Genomic DNA, 17,194 nt, shown 5'->3' on the forward strand with positions numbered 1-17,194 from the left:
CAGGGACAATCGAACACACGGACATTTGGTCGGTTGCCACGAAGAGCGCAGTCCGGAAAACAGTCGACAAGATGGATTGACAGAGTAATGTAAAAAAATTAAAAAATTAAAAATCTGATGCTAAAATTAAACATGGATTCTGTGATGTCTTTTATAAAGTCCCACACCTATTACCTTAACTAAGTATTCACAATTCAACATCTTTTAATTGGATGACACAGCATTTTCTCCTAATACTAGAACATTTTCAAATCAAGATTAGAATCTAAAAAAAAACCAATGGAAATATAATGAAACAATAATTAAACTTCAGCATATATTTGTTAAAAATCGACATTAGATTGACTTTTACTCAAGTTGGTAAATGAAATGCTCCTGAAGACGTCAAGGTGGTTCGGATAATTACCTCTTTCCTCGCCGCTGGCCCGGTCCACGGTAACAACGGACGGCGCCGCTGCAACAAAAGCAAAAAAAGAAGTCAATAAACAGGAGAATCTTGTACATATGCCGCCGTCTCCTATGGATGCGTTGACACGCCCCCTGCTGGCAGACAGACAGCATTTCCCTCCAGCATTGCTAAAGCTGAAAAAACGTAAATTTAAATTTGCTTGGAGCCGCTCAGCGAGTTCACAGACGAACTCGCTGCTCCTGCACACACCGCCGTCATCTCGTATTTCCTCTGATCTCCCCACAATTATGTAATCTCTCCCTCGTGGCTGTGAGCGACGAGCAGCTACAGATCGACGTCGTTCAGACTGGAGACGGAGAGAGAACTTGCTGCGACTTCACACGCAGACGCCGTCGCCTTTGTGTGAAAGTCGACTGCTTCTTCTTTGTCTCTCCCAACGTCCCACTTTATCGACTCCACAGCTGCTCGCGCCGCAACTGCAGGCGAGATTGTAATATTTTCGAACCCAAAAACTTGCCAACCGAACCTCCCGTTCGATCGGGTGGTCAATCAATTAGCTCGTCTGGACACACGAGCCGCCCTCGTTTTCGATTTGCCCCCGAACACACCAAAAACACATCAGCAGGTACAGGCGACGCACGGATGCACAAAAGAACCAGTTATTGATCCGATTTTTTTCCCGCCGCAGGCGAAAAAATCCAGCCCCGGTTTAATCCAGAGTTAACGAAGATAACATACTCTGCCTCGTCTTCATCCTCTCGGTGCTGCAAGCAGAAAATCTATCCTCCCCGCACACCAACCCTTCCGTCCCTCGCTCTCCTTTTTTTTTTGTGTCTCCTTCTCCTCATCTATCCGTCGCTCTGGCGCTGTCCCTGGCTCTGCTGTGTGCCAAGTCACACCACCAATCCTCCTGGTGATTAGAGTCCGGAGCAGGCAGGTGAGACGCTCACGCACACACAGACTGATGGATTTCATTATGGCCGACCCCCCACCAGCCTCCATCTATGACCTCCTACGTCCGTAAATCTGTGTCACCTACATATCAACTCGCACACAGACGTGTAGCCGTTAAGCCGTTTGTTCATTTGTCACAACCTCCTCGACGCTGATCACTTCTCAGCCATGTCTTCCAAACACCCGACCCTAGCGTTCCAGAGACATGAGCTGTAGGACCGACGTGAAAAAAAAAGCCAAAGTAATTTCTAGTCCAAATATCTGATGAGACTCTCACCAGCAGCAGCAGCAACATTTTTGTCGTCAGCTACTGTTACACAAGGACGAGGGAGGGAGAGCTCCTGATGTGCGGCGACGTTTATTCACACAAATCACTGGCATAAAAGGATGAAAGACTTTCGTTTTCAATGACTTTCAATCAAGATTATTTTTTAAATCGCATTCATCCGCCGCCACTCGTCACTATTTTCCAGCTGTAGATCAGACGCACTCGTATTTTGGAACTCTCTCGCTGCTGCAGTCTCACTAGTTGACGAGTCATGGCTTCATCGAGGAGGGGCTGTTGTTGGATTCGGTGCTTTGATCGCATCGTATTGATTCTTGACCAGCTACCGAGACACTATTTGCAAATGTTGAAAACCGGCCTGAGGAGTGAGACTCAAGCGGGACAAAAGGAGCTTTTTTTTAAACCATGCATCTTCAAATCGTCTTGTTTTGAGTCAAATCTCAAATTAAACAAGTTTTCTTAAAGTGACGGATCACCCAAAATTCAAGGTTCATTTTCTTCTCACCCTCATGTGAACTATGGTTTGGATTATTTTCAGAGTAAGTCTTTATAAAGTTAAAGGTATGACCCTCTCGTAATAAACTCTCATAATGAGAAATTGTACAGAAAGAAATTCTTTTTTTGGACTTCTTTGTAGAGGAAGATCTGAGACTATCAGCGTAAATCTTGTGTAAATCTCACACCGACACCGGTGTTGACAGGAACTAAGAGATTGCGTTTAATTTCATCACTTTTATTTGTCGTTAACGCGGTGGATTTACCAGGCCGAAACCATACGATGAAAGCCTCTCAGCGACTCGTTCAAGTGTGTCACACATGGCGCGTGTGGTCATGGCAACAGTGTCAAACAAGTTCTGGAGTCACTGCTCTTGGTTGCCGTCGTCTGTCACGTCATGTTAAACTGACGCCACGTCTACACAAAGATACAGCTTCTTTAAAGCAGACACAGGAATGCATAAGAAAGTATGTATATATTAATTCATTATACAGCAAAATTATTTTATTTTTTAATTATACATTTACAAAAGAGGAAGGGAATATTTCAAATAAATAAATAAAAGTAAAATTAAAAAATAATCTTAGTTCTTAATCTGATTGCATATAATTTTTAATATAATTAATCTTATTTTAAGATTCTAAAAATCATATTTCATATATTTTACCATTTAAAATAAAATACATCAAACGCAAATCAAGTGTCATTTTGCCATCATTTTATTTTAATTTATTACATTTATTATCATTCTATTAAAAGCACTAAGTATCAAACAAAAACCCATAAAAAAGAAAAGAGGTGAAAAAAGAAATGCAAACACAGATCTTTAGGAAAATATAAATGTGCATGATAAAGAAATTACATTAATACTGAAAGTAAATCAATTGTTTAATATTACACTTTATATACATTTTATTTAAAAAGGAGAACAAAAGATATTCAAACAAAGATCTTAAGGAAAATATATGTAGGGTTGAACTAGTTTTACCGATTTTAAAGATTTATAAATGAGCAGTTTTATAGTATTATTAAGTTCATACAGGCTGCATCGATGAGGAAATACTGTACGTGCATCTCTAATAAGATCAACTAACAAACATGAATCCTGCACGATCCATACTGTAGCGTTTCATTTATTCAGCGTCATCCAGTGTTTGGAGAAAAAAATCTCTTCTGCCTATTCCGTCCGCCATTTTGTCCTCTGTTAAGGGAACTCCCGAGCCGTCTAAAAGTCCTCTTCCCTGCTCCTAATGGATCTCAGGTATACTTCAGGAACGGCTTTCATCTTTACTATGATGTACACATACATGAAGGGGAAATTCTAACAAGACATCATGATTCTAATGATGGCCACTAGGAGCTACGCGTCGCACTCAGGTTTAATGACTAGAGCTGTGTCTCAAATCGCATACTTCTCTTAGTATACTAGAAGTTAGTATGCATCAGGATAGTGTAAATACTAACTAGTACGCAAATTCTCCACAGATAGTATGTCTCAAATCAAACTCTGCTGCTACACACTAAACGGAAATGACTCGACAGCTTCTTCTTCTACTTCTATTTAACGATGATTTCAACCAGCTGTTTGAACGCTATCGCCACCTGCTGGCAGCACGTTTTGCAAGTTTGGAAAAAGAAATAAAGAAAAAATATGAGAATCTAAATAATCGCGAGATATTTAAGCCGGTATCAGCACCGAAGACGTGTCATCCTTCTACTACTGCTGAAAATGCACCTGTAAGTATATGAATATATATGCATATACTGTATATATATGACGTAACTTACGTTTAAAACGTCACTAAGATGGAGCCGTTTAGGGTGGTTAGTGTCCATCGAACCATACTCAGTTTTGTGTGCGTGTTAGTACGCCAATTTAGTGTGCATGGTGCACTAAATTTCGCATACTAAGAATTGAGACACACTTACGCACTAAAAATACTAACTTTTAGTACGCTAGTATGCGATTTGAGACACAGCATAAATCTGACCTCACAGAGGACGCATGAACACACAAGTCTCCTAGTGTAATGGACGTCGGCCTGGTTCGGTACGTCCAGTCGTGATCCATCAAGAAGACCGAAGCGATCAGACACCAGCAGAACTTCTGTCCGTCTGCGGAAGTATCGTTGTTAAGTTTTGTCGGTGGATATGTTCTGTTCAGACGGGAGTCTCCGGAGTGCTACAACCATCGGCATGACTTGTTTCTTTTGTGTGGAAAAAAAAGAGCAGTGCTCGGCAGAGATTGCTGATATCTGCTTTTTCCCTCCTCTGCAACGCAATGCGGATACTGGATGTCTGAGCCACTAGCCAGACACACGGAGGGACAGGGGGGGGGGGCAGCAACGTGGGAAGGGGGTTGGCTGGGGCCGCAGGGAGAAGGAAGAGGCGGAGGCGGTGAGCAAGTTCACATTCACCCCGTTTCTTCAGGACGGAGAAAGATATCGTCTGAGGACACCGTTGTTATCTTCCGTGACGACGACGACCGCCGCATTTAATTCACCGCTACGGACTGAAGCCGCCGAAATCTTAGACAGACTTTTTTAATTCCATTAGATAGATTTTATTAATCCCTCTTCGGGAAATTTGAAGATAAAATATAGAGTTCCTGGTTGTCTGGTAACGGCAGGTGTTGAGAATGTAGTTTGAACTCAGTTGTCTATCCATGACCTTCTATCGACAGCTAGAGCCTCTCATCACCTCTTCATTTCACTCACAAAGAGCCACCGAAGTACAGGCAGAAGCAAACCTTTGACTCCTGATGAGCTTCGACTGATGACGTGTATAACTGCGGCAAAATACTTCAAAATATACAAAGATACAAAGTGGTCAATTTCACCTCAAAATGACTGCAGCTAAAACTGTTGGCCACTAGCTTAGCTAGCAAGTATAGCATTCATTTTAAAATGTCCTTCACTTTGGATTAGAGTTGATAAAAAAAACATAAATCTGAAAATCTTGGCTCAAAATAGGCGTTTTTGACTGATGTTATACGCTGTCTGTGATGTCACTTAAAGAAACCGTGTCTTTGTAATAGACCACATGTTACCCAGTGATATTAGAAAAACTGCAGTAAATGCATAAATGATCATTTTTGTATAAAAATTACATTTCAAAAAACATAGTCTAGTATCCACAGTTTTAGTTTAACTTTGGTTCATATGTTTGAGTATTTCAAAACATTATGTGATTCATGATTCATTAAGTAACAAGGGGGAAGAATGCCATGAGTTACCATTTCTGTAGAACATTTTTACGTGATAACATTCTTGAATTGTGATTTTAGACGAAGTGTTAAAGTAGCATCTTTCTCAAGGTTTGAAGACGTCCTTCAAGAAGTCGATGTAGAATGAAAAAAATCAAACTCGGTCTCTCACTGAGTCAGTCGTCGTCTCAGGAGTCTCTTACCATTTATAGAAGCGTGGAGGTCGACGGCGGTCCAGCGACGTTCGGGTGACACCGCAAGGAAAGCTAGAAGGTTGTACAGTTATCTCCAGGCTGTTTATTATGCGAAACCATACAACCAACTACCTCACGCTGCAGAGCACAGAGGCAGGTCAGACGCTGGTCTCCGAGTCAGTCAGTCTGTGTCATTTATAGTCTCCTGCCGTCCTCAGAACCGCTGATGAAACCTTAACAACCCAGACAACAGCTGGAACCAGGAATGAGCTCTGGGAGAAAAGTGTTTCTGAACCTGTGCTATTGTTGGACGGGCTCGTCTGCACTTTCTTCTTGTTGTGAACTTGTCTCCCTCTTGTGGGTATTCTCAGTACACAGACCCCCCCGCCCCCCACTCCTCCCACCAGAGCCCACAGCAGACCTTTGCTGCCTCCAAATACAAAGAGAAGCACTTAACCTGCAGTTGCTGACTGTGGGCGGCTGCCTGACCTACTTCTGCACTCAAAGCTGGTGAAATCTTCAACATCCTTCAAGACCGACTTCAGCGCTTCATTGTCATTCCGAGGTGAAAGTCAAACTCTCCTCTGTTGGTATTTCGAGGTATATTAAGCATCGACTGTTAACCTGCCTGTATTGAATCCATTGAATGACTAATAATGTGTTTGTGAACGAATGTGAATCACAAAGTACATTGTTAAAAGTACTCTACTTTTAAAAAAAACACTGGCCGGGGAAGATAGTAGATTTAAAACAAATACAACAAATACCTCTTTTTTTATACTTGATAAAAGAAATCGATGGAAGTATTTCTATGAAGTAAAAATGTAAAGATATTAGCCTTGAAGATTATCGTACGGTAGAGTGCGATACTTTTTCCTGGAACTCTTCACTGTAACAGATTGAAAAGCGATGCAAAAGAGGCAAAGTTCAGACAAGTACAGTATTATAATCATGTGGAATATTTGACAGAAACATGTGACGTGTTAGCAACACGGATAATGCTCCTCGGCCTAACGCAGGGCATTGACATTTCTTGACGGATTAAAAGCAAACAAGGGCAAATAGTACAGCCTTTAAAAAAACAAGACATTTTCTTAGTGTAAATGAGGTACAGTGTTCCCTTCATTTTATGCAGTATAACCAGATTTTTTGTTGTGGATGTTCCACTGTATCTCGGGATAATAGGATGTACATATTACCCAGCATGCTATTGGGAAAATTGACAAGCACTGACCACTCAGAGCATGAGTTCTGTATCGGTGCATATCACTTCACTAGTGAAGCACATGCAGTACATCAGCCGTGATAGAAATGAATGCAACCAAATGCAACTGCCATCTCTGACACACCGCGGTAGAGCATTTTGATGGACAGATGGTTGCTCGATCAGTTCGCCCAGGAAAATAAACGCACAGTAGAACAATGTTGAAATTCTTCGAGTTATGAATTTTAAAAGCAAAAAAGAATAAGTAAAAATGTTACATACTGTGGCTTTAGTATTACGGAGATCGAGCTGAAAACGAGAACTGATTTAACACAACATTTTCAAAAACACGAACACGACGCTGTGACTAGCCATCATGTGAAGCCTGAAGATAACATGAACACAAACACAGACTCTTTGTATAAGCAGCAGTCGAAATTCAGACAGACGGATCAGTGGACTCACCCTTCGTTCATTCGCCCTCAGACTTCTAAACTGGCCACAACTTTCATTTGGTTCCACTCTTCTGCTCTGGTTTCACTCCCCTTACAAAGCAATTCTCAGTCAGATCACGCGCGACTGCGGCTTGGTTGTGCCAGTGCCGGTGCTTTGCCAAGAGTCGCTGTGTGTTTGTGTGCCGATGTGAGTCTGGTGGAAAGTCCCTGTCTCAGGACAAACCAGCACCAGAATAGAGGGTTAGCATTTAAGCCCCCCTAGTTTATGATATGTCTCGATGTGTGCTTTCAATATTTGCAACTCTAGTTGTCAACCATGATTTTGGCCAACAATTCCTCTAAGATTATTTGAAGAAGATGCAAATAACTTATACGTGGCATCAAAACAACTTTTAGGATGATCTTGAACCTCATCAAAGACATGGAAACTAGAAGTTTCCTCCTTAAAGGGAAACCTCATTAAATGTTTATACAAAAATACGATTTGCCGACATTTGATGAAAGTCAAAATGGAGGGTAAGAGAGGAATAGTACCTTTATCCTGTGTGAACATCTTTGGGTCTATAAGTCTTCTTGTTGATGGACTTTCCCTCTCTGTATAAGTCATCATAAAATCTGGTAAACGAGTTGCAACTTGTCGCAAGATTTTGATTTTTTAACTCAAACCTTTTCATACTAAAGAAGTCACAATAAAACATATCGCTTTAAACACATTGCCAGAGAAGTAATGACTCATTACCGACTCTAATATTAGAGCGCAACAGTCAAGATAAACTATTTTTCATCAAAACAAATTGCTTTTCATCAACACATCGTGTCGGGTATGAACAAACCTTAAGAATCTGAAAACACAACCCAAAAAATGTTATTTAATAATAATAATTCATGTGTTTAAAGAGATTAATGTAGTCGCGTGGAGTCTGAATGTTGATGAATATTCATATCTCCGGCTCGATACATCTGTGACGTTAATTGTCAGTTTTTAATTTGTTTTCTAGAAACAGATACATCATATTTAAAGATCTGGTTGTGATTTCCTCTCAGATCTTTCAGTCCTCGATTACACAGCAATGTAAACGTTTCTTTGTGCGTTTGATATCTGAAACCCCACATCTCTTTCACAGAGGTTTATAGTAGCAGAGACTAGTACAACATTCTGAGTCAGGACTGCTTTCAAATCTGACGGTTGGGATATTTTTGGTATATCGGAGCCGTTTTTTAAAAGTGGACACAAATGTTAAAGCAACTGTGCGTAAGAACAACTGCTGGGAGTTCAACCTGCTGCTTTGTTGGACAAATCCATCGCCCTGTGGGTCAGCAGAACGCTTCACTACACTCTTGAGAAAGAAAACAAAAGCAAAGTGGATTTATTCTCTTCAGGAACTGGTGACAAACGATGGAAATGCTTTGAACGAAATTGTCTAGAACTCTTTCTTGATGAGCTTTGATGACCGAGTCCTAGAGTAGATAAACTTCAGTGAAAAAAGATCTAAATAATTATCAGTATTTATTTACAAAAAAAAAATTGAGGCTCATCAAAAAAGCCATCTGAAGCAGCAACAGACGTTATGAGAGTGGTGCATTGTGGGGAATCAGTGGAGAAAGAATCTGCCTGGCAACAGTTAGTTGATTGTTGCCCACAGATGTGACTGGTCCCCATCACAGCCTAGTAAGACCAATATTTACACTTTATTTTGTGTCAGGTGTAGATATTATTACGTTTATCATTATTATAAATATATATGTATACTACTCTACTCATATTCTACAACATTACTGTATTTGCCCTGTATATATGGACATCTCTCATTAAAAAAATAAATAAATTCATCTTCAAAAAGAGTAAAAGAATGACATAATTTCATGGTTGCTTGGTTTTGCCTTCTTCACAGCCGGACGTCTACTTCTTGAATGACAGGTAGGAACAGGCTCTTGCCTGGATGTGAGCTCGCATGCATGTTTTGCTGGTGCGAAGATGACAATTGAAGCATTAAGTACATTTTTAAAACTGAAATAAACTAAAATTTTCTGAAAAAGAAGATGTTTAAGATATTTATTATCTGTGGTGCAGAAGGACTACTTGGTCATAGTTACTGTTTGCTACTGAGTTCCTAAATGCTACTTCAACCCGCTGTTACCTTACGGCTGTAACAACATTTCAAATGCTAAAAAAGGTTACCAATTTACACACTGATAAAAGCAAAAGAATACATCACTATCTAGCGTTGTATGGTGAAAGCAACTTCTCTCATAAAATCCCCCACGATGGAAACTTTGAGAAAATGCTGTGTAAACACTGGAAACCAGCGCCGAAGAGCGTCACCTCGGCATTCATGTTGAAGAAAAAAAACAATGGCGGGTCCAGCGGTGGTAACATTTGAGCCGTGTTTCAGTCGCCCCGCCGTCCCACGACCAGGCATAACCAACAGAACCATCCCGGCGCCGTCTTTGATGGAGTGACACATGATTTTGGTTTACAAGTTCAACTCCTGAAAATACAAACCTCCGCTCCTCTTATAGCTTATTTACAAAGAGAGAGCGGTTACCATGGAAACACACTACCGAGCAACCTCATTGACTTGGCAAGCTGCCCACCGGTTGCTAGGGCACCGTTTTAAGTCTCTATTGGACGCAGCCAACCAATTTGTGTTTAACTGCATATATACATGAACGCGTGCACTCGCCTCGCAGCGTGTCACGGCCTCAAAATGACGGCAACAACTCGCAGCAGAGGGATCAGCAGTCATGTGGAACAGACTGCCGTTTCACCATTGTGCGTCCAGAAGCTACTGCAGATGATTGGGAAGGAAAGGAAGCAGGTTGTATATGAGGCAGTTATGTGAGCTTCAGCCACCGACATCTTTGCAATCCCTTTCTCGTCTACCGATTATGTGATGAGGGGAAAATTGCCTTTGTGAGAAGGAAAAATTGTTTATGTATAGAACTTGAGGTTATATTTGTAGGCGATAAAAAGATGGAAAATGCACCGATCAGAGTCTCCCGCTGTGGGAAATAGACGGTGCACTATAAAGTGAACTTGATCTTTATTTTTATAATGTTGCAGCATCTTCAGTAATGAGGACAACGTCCTTCACTGTGTTTCTGACCACATGGCTCCACATCTGTAGGTTTAAAATGCTCAAGTTGTATAATCGCAACAAGGTTGGCATGTCGACCAATCAGAGGCCAGGATTAAAAGGTAAAATTGATCAGGAAGAAGGGGAGGAATGGAACACATCTAGGTGAAAGCTCCTATGAAGGACCCGAAGGGCCGAGAGATTGTGTTCATTGTGCTTTTTTACGATATTAGTTCAAAGTAGAATTCTGCCCCTTCCGATATTTTGTCTTCACACGACTTTAAAACAGATTGACCTACTTTTTAAGGTTGAACTTGGTTTTGCTTTGTCGCGTCCACTCTGGAGAGAGTGAATACCCCTCCAGACATGGAAAGCTCCGACGAGCCGCTCGACTGCAGCTTATTTCGATTCATTTCCCCAACATCATTGTCCTGTAACATTGTTGTACTCGATGGGGCAGGAGGTGGCAGGAGTGATCCAAAACCCGCAGGCACATCACAGCACAGGAAAATAAATTAGAGTGAAATAGTTCTGCTAATGCTAATACCTAGCATGCTAAGATAGTCTCAGACAGCTGACTTTCTAAACAGCGATAATGCTAAATGATCAATAGCAACCATCGACGAAAGCGAAAATAATGGATAAAATAATATTTAATTTAGGTTAATTATTGCCGTTATTCTTTAATTCACAGATAAGTATCTATCGCTCTTTTTTTTTAGATACAGACAACCTTAGGCGACACTCAGGTTCTCTGACATCCACCGACAAAACTTGCTCATTACATGTGACTTCTTTGGCTCTACTAAGAAAAAAAGTCCAAGTGTTTACCTCCTGCCGTCAGAATACTCCAGGGAATTTTCCCATGGCGTCTCTCTCTCTCTCTCACTGCCAGGCTTCCACATCCCACAACAGCATTCCTGAAAGCAACACAACAACACACTATTAACATACCATAGAATAATGAATGAGGACAAAACAAAACGTTGAATATGTAAATATATTCTCAGCAACAAAAGCATTAGACTTGTCTGGAATTTGACTGCTCCGCTTCACTGGGGAGGTTCACGCTGAAACCCCCAACCATTAAAGAAAAGAGTCTAATTCAGGTAGGAAAAGGTGCTGATGGGAGTCATTCAAGTCGCTGTTAAAAAGTACGTAAATCCTCCAGAAAGTCAAAAATGTGCTTTGTGGAGTCAGAATTGTAGCTTTATTTAATTTGAAATATAATCATTGAAACACATCTTCTAGTTGAAGAACCACTGATCGATTCAGTCACTGTATACAACCATTATGAATTTAGAAACAATTACAGTTAATGAAAACCACTTGGTTTTCACTGAAGGTGAGATGCGTCTGTACAGAGCAGCAGAGGAGAGCGTTGCTATACCTCAGTGAAGGACGGCTGCTGAAAGATTGAAGGATGAAGTGGGTACAAGGGCAAGGCTTTTGTTACATCCATGTACCATTCATTTATTAAAACGCCCCCCAAGCAAAAAAATATAGTTCGACTTTTATCCAAACACGTTTTCCCCTCATTTATTTTCTTAGCAAAATACGATAGTATCTGAAAAATCATTGATAGTAATGAGCTAAATGGGGTATTTGTATGAGTAAGGTGGATATTTATATGGTTTTAACGGAATGTGGTGCCAATTTGGAACTTTTTTTGCGTTGCTTTTAGGGTAAGATACTAAATTTTATGTCTGAACCGGTGTCCATATAGCACAGAATTTCAGTACCCATTCCTAATTTTGAGTTGTTTTGAGATAAACACAGGTGATCATATTACCTTCTCAGCAGAGATTTATTTTGAAAACATCAACCTCACGTGACCTTTGACACCTTTGTAAAGTCATTTTAACCGAGCTCCCCTCGTCGATGAGATCCCTAATTATCTCATCTTCTCTCTCTCTCACTTCTTGAAATAGAAGCAGTTGAAACCAGCCGATCTCGCGAGGTGCAGCTTCCACACAGGATTGGCTCGATTCAAAACGATAATAGAGACAAAATCGTCAGCCAAACATCCTTTTGTGAATTGGAGCACATTAAGAGACTCCGACAAACTTGACCCCAAAAAAACGCGTCTTATATAATATCCCTGGGAGGAAACGCATCCTCCACCCCGTCTCTTTGAACTGAAGCCGCTGCTGGGGATGCAATCTCACTGAGAACAGCGTGTCCTAAAATGAGGTCAGAGTGCAGGACAAACAGTCTGCCGTCATGGCAACATGATGCCACCAGCCAAATATTCCGAGAGCCCTTGGGAAAGGTTAATGAATCTGTCATTGCTGAAGTAGGAGACGAGCGGGGTGGGGGTGGGGGGGGGGCAGCGCCATCTGCACTGATGGAAAATTTAGTGCAAATATGGTTACACTATAGCCTAGTATTACCAAAGACACATAGGAATGTAATGGAATCAGGAGAGTGGGAGTTCAATATCTAGTCTACGCAGCACCATATGCCTCCACCATGGACAGTTCCCCGACTAGCATCAGCAACACTTCTATATAATGTTGTGAGGGGTCATCAAGCCATGGGAGAGATGGAAATCCGAAAAAGAAGCTTAAATAAGATGGAAAAATGAGATAGCAGGATGCCAAAAAATGCATGTAACCCATGAGTTTTTTTAAAATACACGCTAAAAATGTTGTTTGATTACACATTTATTTTTTTAATATATGATTTACTTAGATATTCACACTATAAATGTGATGATCTTTACAAGAATTAATCTAAATGCACTTGATAATGACTTTTTGTATAAATCATAAAACTTGATAGCATTCGTTATGGCTGGTTATAGTTTTTGGTCAAGATATATAATGACTTACAAAACCGTAAAGGACATATATTTAAATAGAAACACCTCAGAAAAATGGTAAATTAAAGAGTTTCACCGGGACTTCATGAGGGCGTCTTGTGTTAGTAAAGTGCACCACAATCATCCGAGTAATTGTTCAAAAACAAAAATAAATTACTTCTATAATGATTCATTGTAAGACCAATAAAGGTATTTTATACTTACTATGTTTGTTTGAATACATAATTTGTGCTTAAATAAAGGCGTATAAAAATATGTTTTCTGAGTGAAATCTTCAGTCGTTTAACCACCCATGAAATCTGAATTAGTAAACTATTATCTACCGACATCTGTCAGTGCTGACAACTCTAGGAGTGTGTAAGCTTTGTGTAATTGTGTGTGTGTGACCTTGAAGATGTCTACACAGGTTTTTTTTCAAGCTGGGCTCTACGATGCGGCAGAGACCTCGGGTCGATGACAAGCAAATGAATGGGATCAATAGTATCCAGCCGGGGAAGGAGGGCGAGAGACTGTGGGGAGGTGAAAGAGTGTTGGCGGCGGACGCCGCGATGATCGTTCACCGGCAGCAGGTCGACGAACCGCACACTCGGGAAGAGTGTTTTTTTCTTCACGGCAACAACAACAAGTTTTAGAGGTCGCTGAGGTTTCCAATAAATGGTCAGACTAGACAGGGAAGAGAAACTAGGACAATGATGAACGGTTCAATTAACTCAGGGGAGCTCAATACGTCGATGGCACAGGTAGTGCGAGTAGAACACATGACATTTTGATTCACACAAAAAGTGGTTTTCTGTCCAGAGAGTGATGCACGCATCATCAAATCACTCAGTCAAATCTCCTGTCAAATCTCTCCTTTTTTATCCTCATCACCTTGACTTTGGAATTGATTCCGTTTTTTTTAATATTTACATTTCTTAATATATTGATGAATAAATATATGTTCTGCACTTTTGTAGAGGCTAGATTATTTGACTTGCTTATTTAACAAGTATCTCACATGCTAGAAAAGTGTGAGCACACCTGATTCTCCAAGGTCATGAAAAGCTTCTTCAAATTATTATTTTTATGTGGAGCTTATTGTGGCCAATACAAAGGTTGTTTTTTAAAAATGGAATTCACAGCACTTAATGTTGCACCTGAAAGAAAAAGTATTTTTTCCCAAAATAGAAGATAAATACAGGTCTAAACCACAACACTTTTGTCAATCCTTCTCACTTCAATTCAAACTCTACACTGCATCAATTGACGGCTGACAACGTCGTGAAGACCGTGAGGTGATGTTGACATGTGTGTCACATGTTGTCAGCACTAAAGTGTGTGACATGTCTGCACAACGGCAACATTTATGAACAAAAGCATCACAACCTTAGAACCACAGATTCAAGATGACATACATATACATGGTAGGAAAACAAAGTGATGAATGTAAGCTGGCTTACAAAATAAGGATTGTATAAATTGTATTATATGTATAAAAAGAGTTAAGGGTATATTGCTTTTTGTTGCCTCAAATAATAATTATTTAGAGATGTATTTCTACTGTAGCTAGAGGAATAAATATAATATTTTTTTAATTAAGCTATTTTTGTTATTTTTATATTTTCTCGATTTCTTTCATAAATTACTTCCATTCATCAACAACAAGAAAATATACAATTTTAGTCTAGATGAGGGGACGACACCGTTATTATGTTAAGAGCCTATTAGGACTGTCAGTACTATTTTAGTAAGAAACAGGAAAAATTAAATGAGATAATGAGTTCTGCTGAACAGAACTCTCTCCTGACAGATGCATCTACACATGAGGGTTGTGAAGTCTACAAGCTCGGTCACATGTTTCTTCTTTCAAGTCCTGATCTGACGAAGAGAGAGACTTCACTTCTAGGAGAAATGAATTTAGGTGGAAATAACCAATCAAGAAAATCTGTCGTCTAACAAAGAGGATGTTAATGATGCCAAAAAAAATCGACTCGGTTATTTCAGCAGGAAGAAGAACTTGATCACGGACATGACATTGTTGCGCTTGTGAACGGCCAGACGAGGACAAAGGGAGCGAGAGGAAGAGAGGAAGAGAGGAAGAGAGGAAGAGAGGAAGAGAGGAAGAGAGGAAGAGAGGGATTCACCTGCGGCAGTGATGCAGAGCTCCGACCAGACAAGCACTGAGGCAAACATCACCATGTCTCTCAGCTTTCTTCCTTTCACTTCTTTTTAATCTGACACACTCCCCCCATCCCGATCTGTCTGTCTCTTCCCTCTCTCTCTCTCTCTCTCTCTCTCTCTCGCCCAGAGCTGAGTTCTGTGTGTTCCAGACCCGCCTTCTTCCATCTCGCTGGCTCTAATGTGCTGTGGCGTGTGTAACCCATGGGTGTGTTAGCACCATCCCACGGCCGGGGTCAAGAGGGCAGCTCAAGTGGTGCGATGCTGGTCGGGACATCATCGTCGCTGTTGTTTGTCACGTCCCACCTCGCGTTCTATCTGACACGACCTCAACTTGACAAGGTAGATAAACAACATGAGACACCACAAGTGTATGAGAGCACCCCGATAGCAGCTCACTTCCTTGTGAGAGAACCCAGAAAGAAAAAAAGGGTTCGACTGCGTAAATGGAAACAACTCAACTTTATGACATTGATTATAATCAAATCGAGACGATGGATTGGAAGTATTATCAGACCTATTATTATTCAGTTTTCTGCCAGTTGACAAGTCAATGTCTAGGTGTTGTACTATGACCTGGAACGATTCCTGGACTGAATCTCATATTTTTATATGATGGTTTTGAGCGAGTCTCTGAAATTAAATCACTTGAAGACTTGCTTTATAACTCAATGATCTCCCTTTCTTCCTCTCACTCCCCCACAGCGAACACATCACTGCAGCTGTGTGCATTTTGCAGAACTTACATTGTTTTATTATAGCAGTAACACAATCTCAAGTTCAGAATGATTTACTTAATGTTTAAACTTTCTAGACAAAATAAACCTTAGATGACTAATGGACTTTCCAAATGTGCATGTAAAACCCTGCTGGTTGCCGGATCAAATATAAAGAATCTCTCAAGTAATACTATATTAGAGACCATTTTAAATCTGATTCTGATGATATACAAAGATATCTGAAAAAAGATGGCGGCCACAGTGATATATTTTATAAAATTCTTATTGATTTATGTGTTATAGTAATATATATGCTTTTTTTTTAACTCTCAAAAGTCTTATGATTGCTATCATTTCTTTAACTCACAATTATGTTTGTGGGGGGTTAAAAATGAATGTATAATTATATATCACTCTTAGCATTTATAAATGTTAATGATACAAATGACCTCAAAGGGAAAGCAGGCAGATGACGTTCAGGAACTTGTATGCAGAACAAATTACACACATAAGCAAGAACAGCGTAACAAATGTTCTAGTCCCAGCTTTTCATTATAATCTCTTCCGTTTTTGAGTTATTTTACCAAAATACTGATACATTTGGATGTTCACATAACCTCCTTGGCAGAGGTGTTTAAAAATAAGCATTTGTGTTGAACACATGTTCCTCATTTGTATCAGGGTAAAGCATATATTAAGGTAAAAAAATGTTGACCTATAAATCATCCAAAATGTAATCCAGGTGCGACAGATGTTTTCAGTTCTACTCGACAAAGATGACGTCCAGATGTGGCACAGCTGCACGAGGCACAGAGCTGAGCAGCGAGGCGTGAAACGCGTGTTCGTTCACCAAGTACACGAGCATCAGACCGGAAATAAAATGAAAAAAAAAACACTCACCTGTGGCCGGCGTCTGTCTGTCACTTCTGCCGTCAGCCAATGGAGAGTGAGACTAAAACTCCTTCACGCCAAAGTGCCGATGATCCTGCAAGAGAGAATGCAGGGTATAAATCATAAATGACGGACACCAGCAGGCAGCGTTTGCGTCGCACTGCTGCATTATTAACAAGCCTTCCAGCAGTATAAGCTAATTGTATACATTTATCTGGTTGCTTCAGAACATCTGCAGAGACGAACCTGACGTCACACGAAAGGCGCCACAGGTCGGAAAGAAAGAGGCGACAGACGTTGTGACATTCAGAAGGTTTTTCTGG

The 17,194-nt window shown here is 40.4% G+C and overlaps 1 long non-coding RNA gene across 1 annotated transcript; it reads right to left on the reverse strand.

Moving 5' to 3' along the window:
- Window positions 1-401: 401 nt before the first annotated feature.
- Window positions 402-16,966, reverse strand: LOC148083576 (uncharacterized). Its single transcript, XR_015710688.1, has 3 exons — window positions 16,881-16,966; window positions 11,112-11,200; window positions 402-454 (listed from the first exon to the last, which is right to left on the reverse strand). It is a non-coding gene; the product is annotated as an uncharacterized LOC148083576 (long non-coding RNA).
- Between the last annotated feature and the right edge of the window lie 228 nt (window positions 16,967-17,194).

This window comes from Callionymus lyra, chromosome 3 (assembly GCF_982586985.1).
Source record: "Callionymus lyra chromosome 3, fCalLyr1.hap1.1, whole genome shotgun sequence".
In the NCBI taxonomy this organism is placed as follows: Eukaryota; Metazoa; Chordata; class Actinopteri; order Syngnathiformes; family Callionymidae; genus Callionymus; species Callionymus lyra.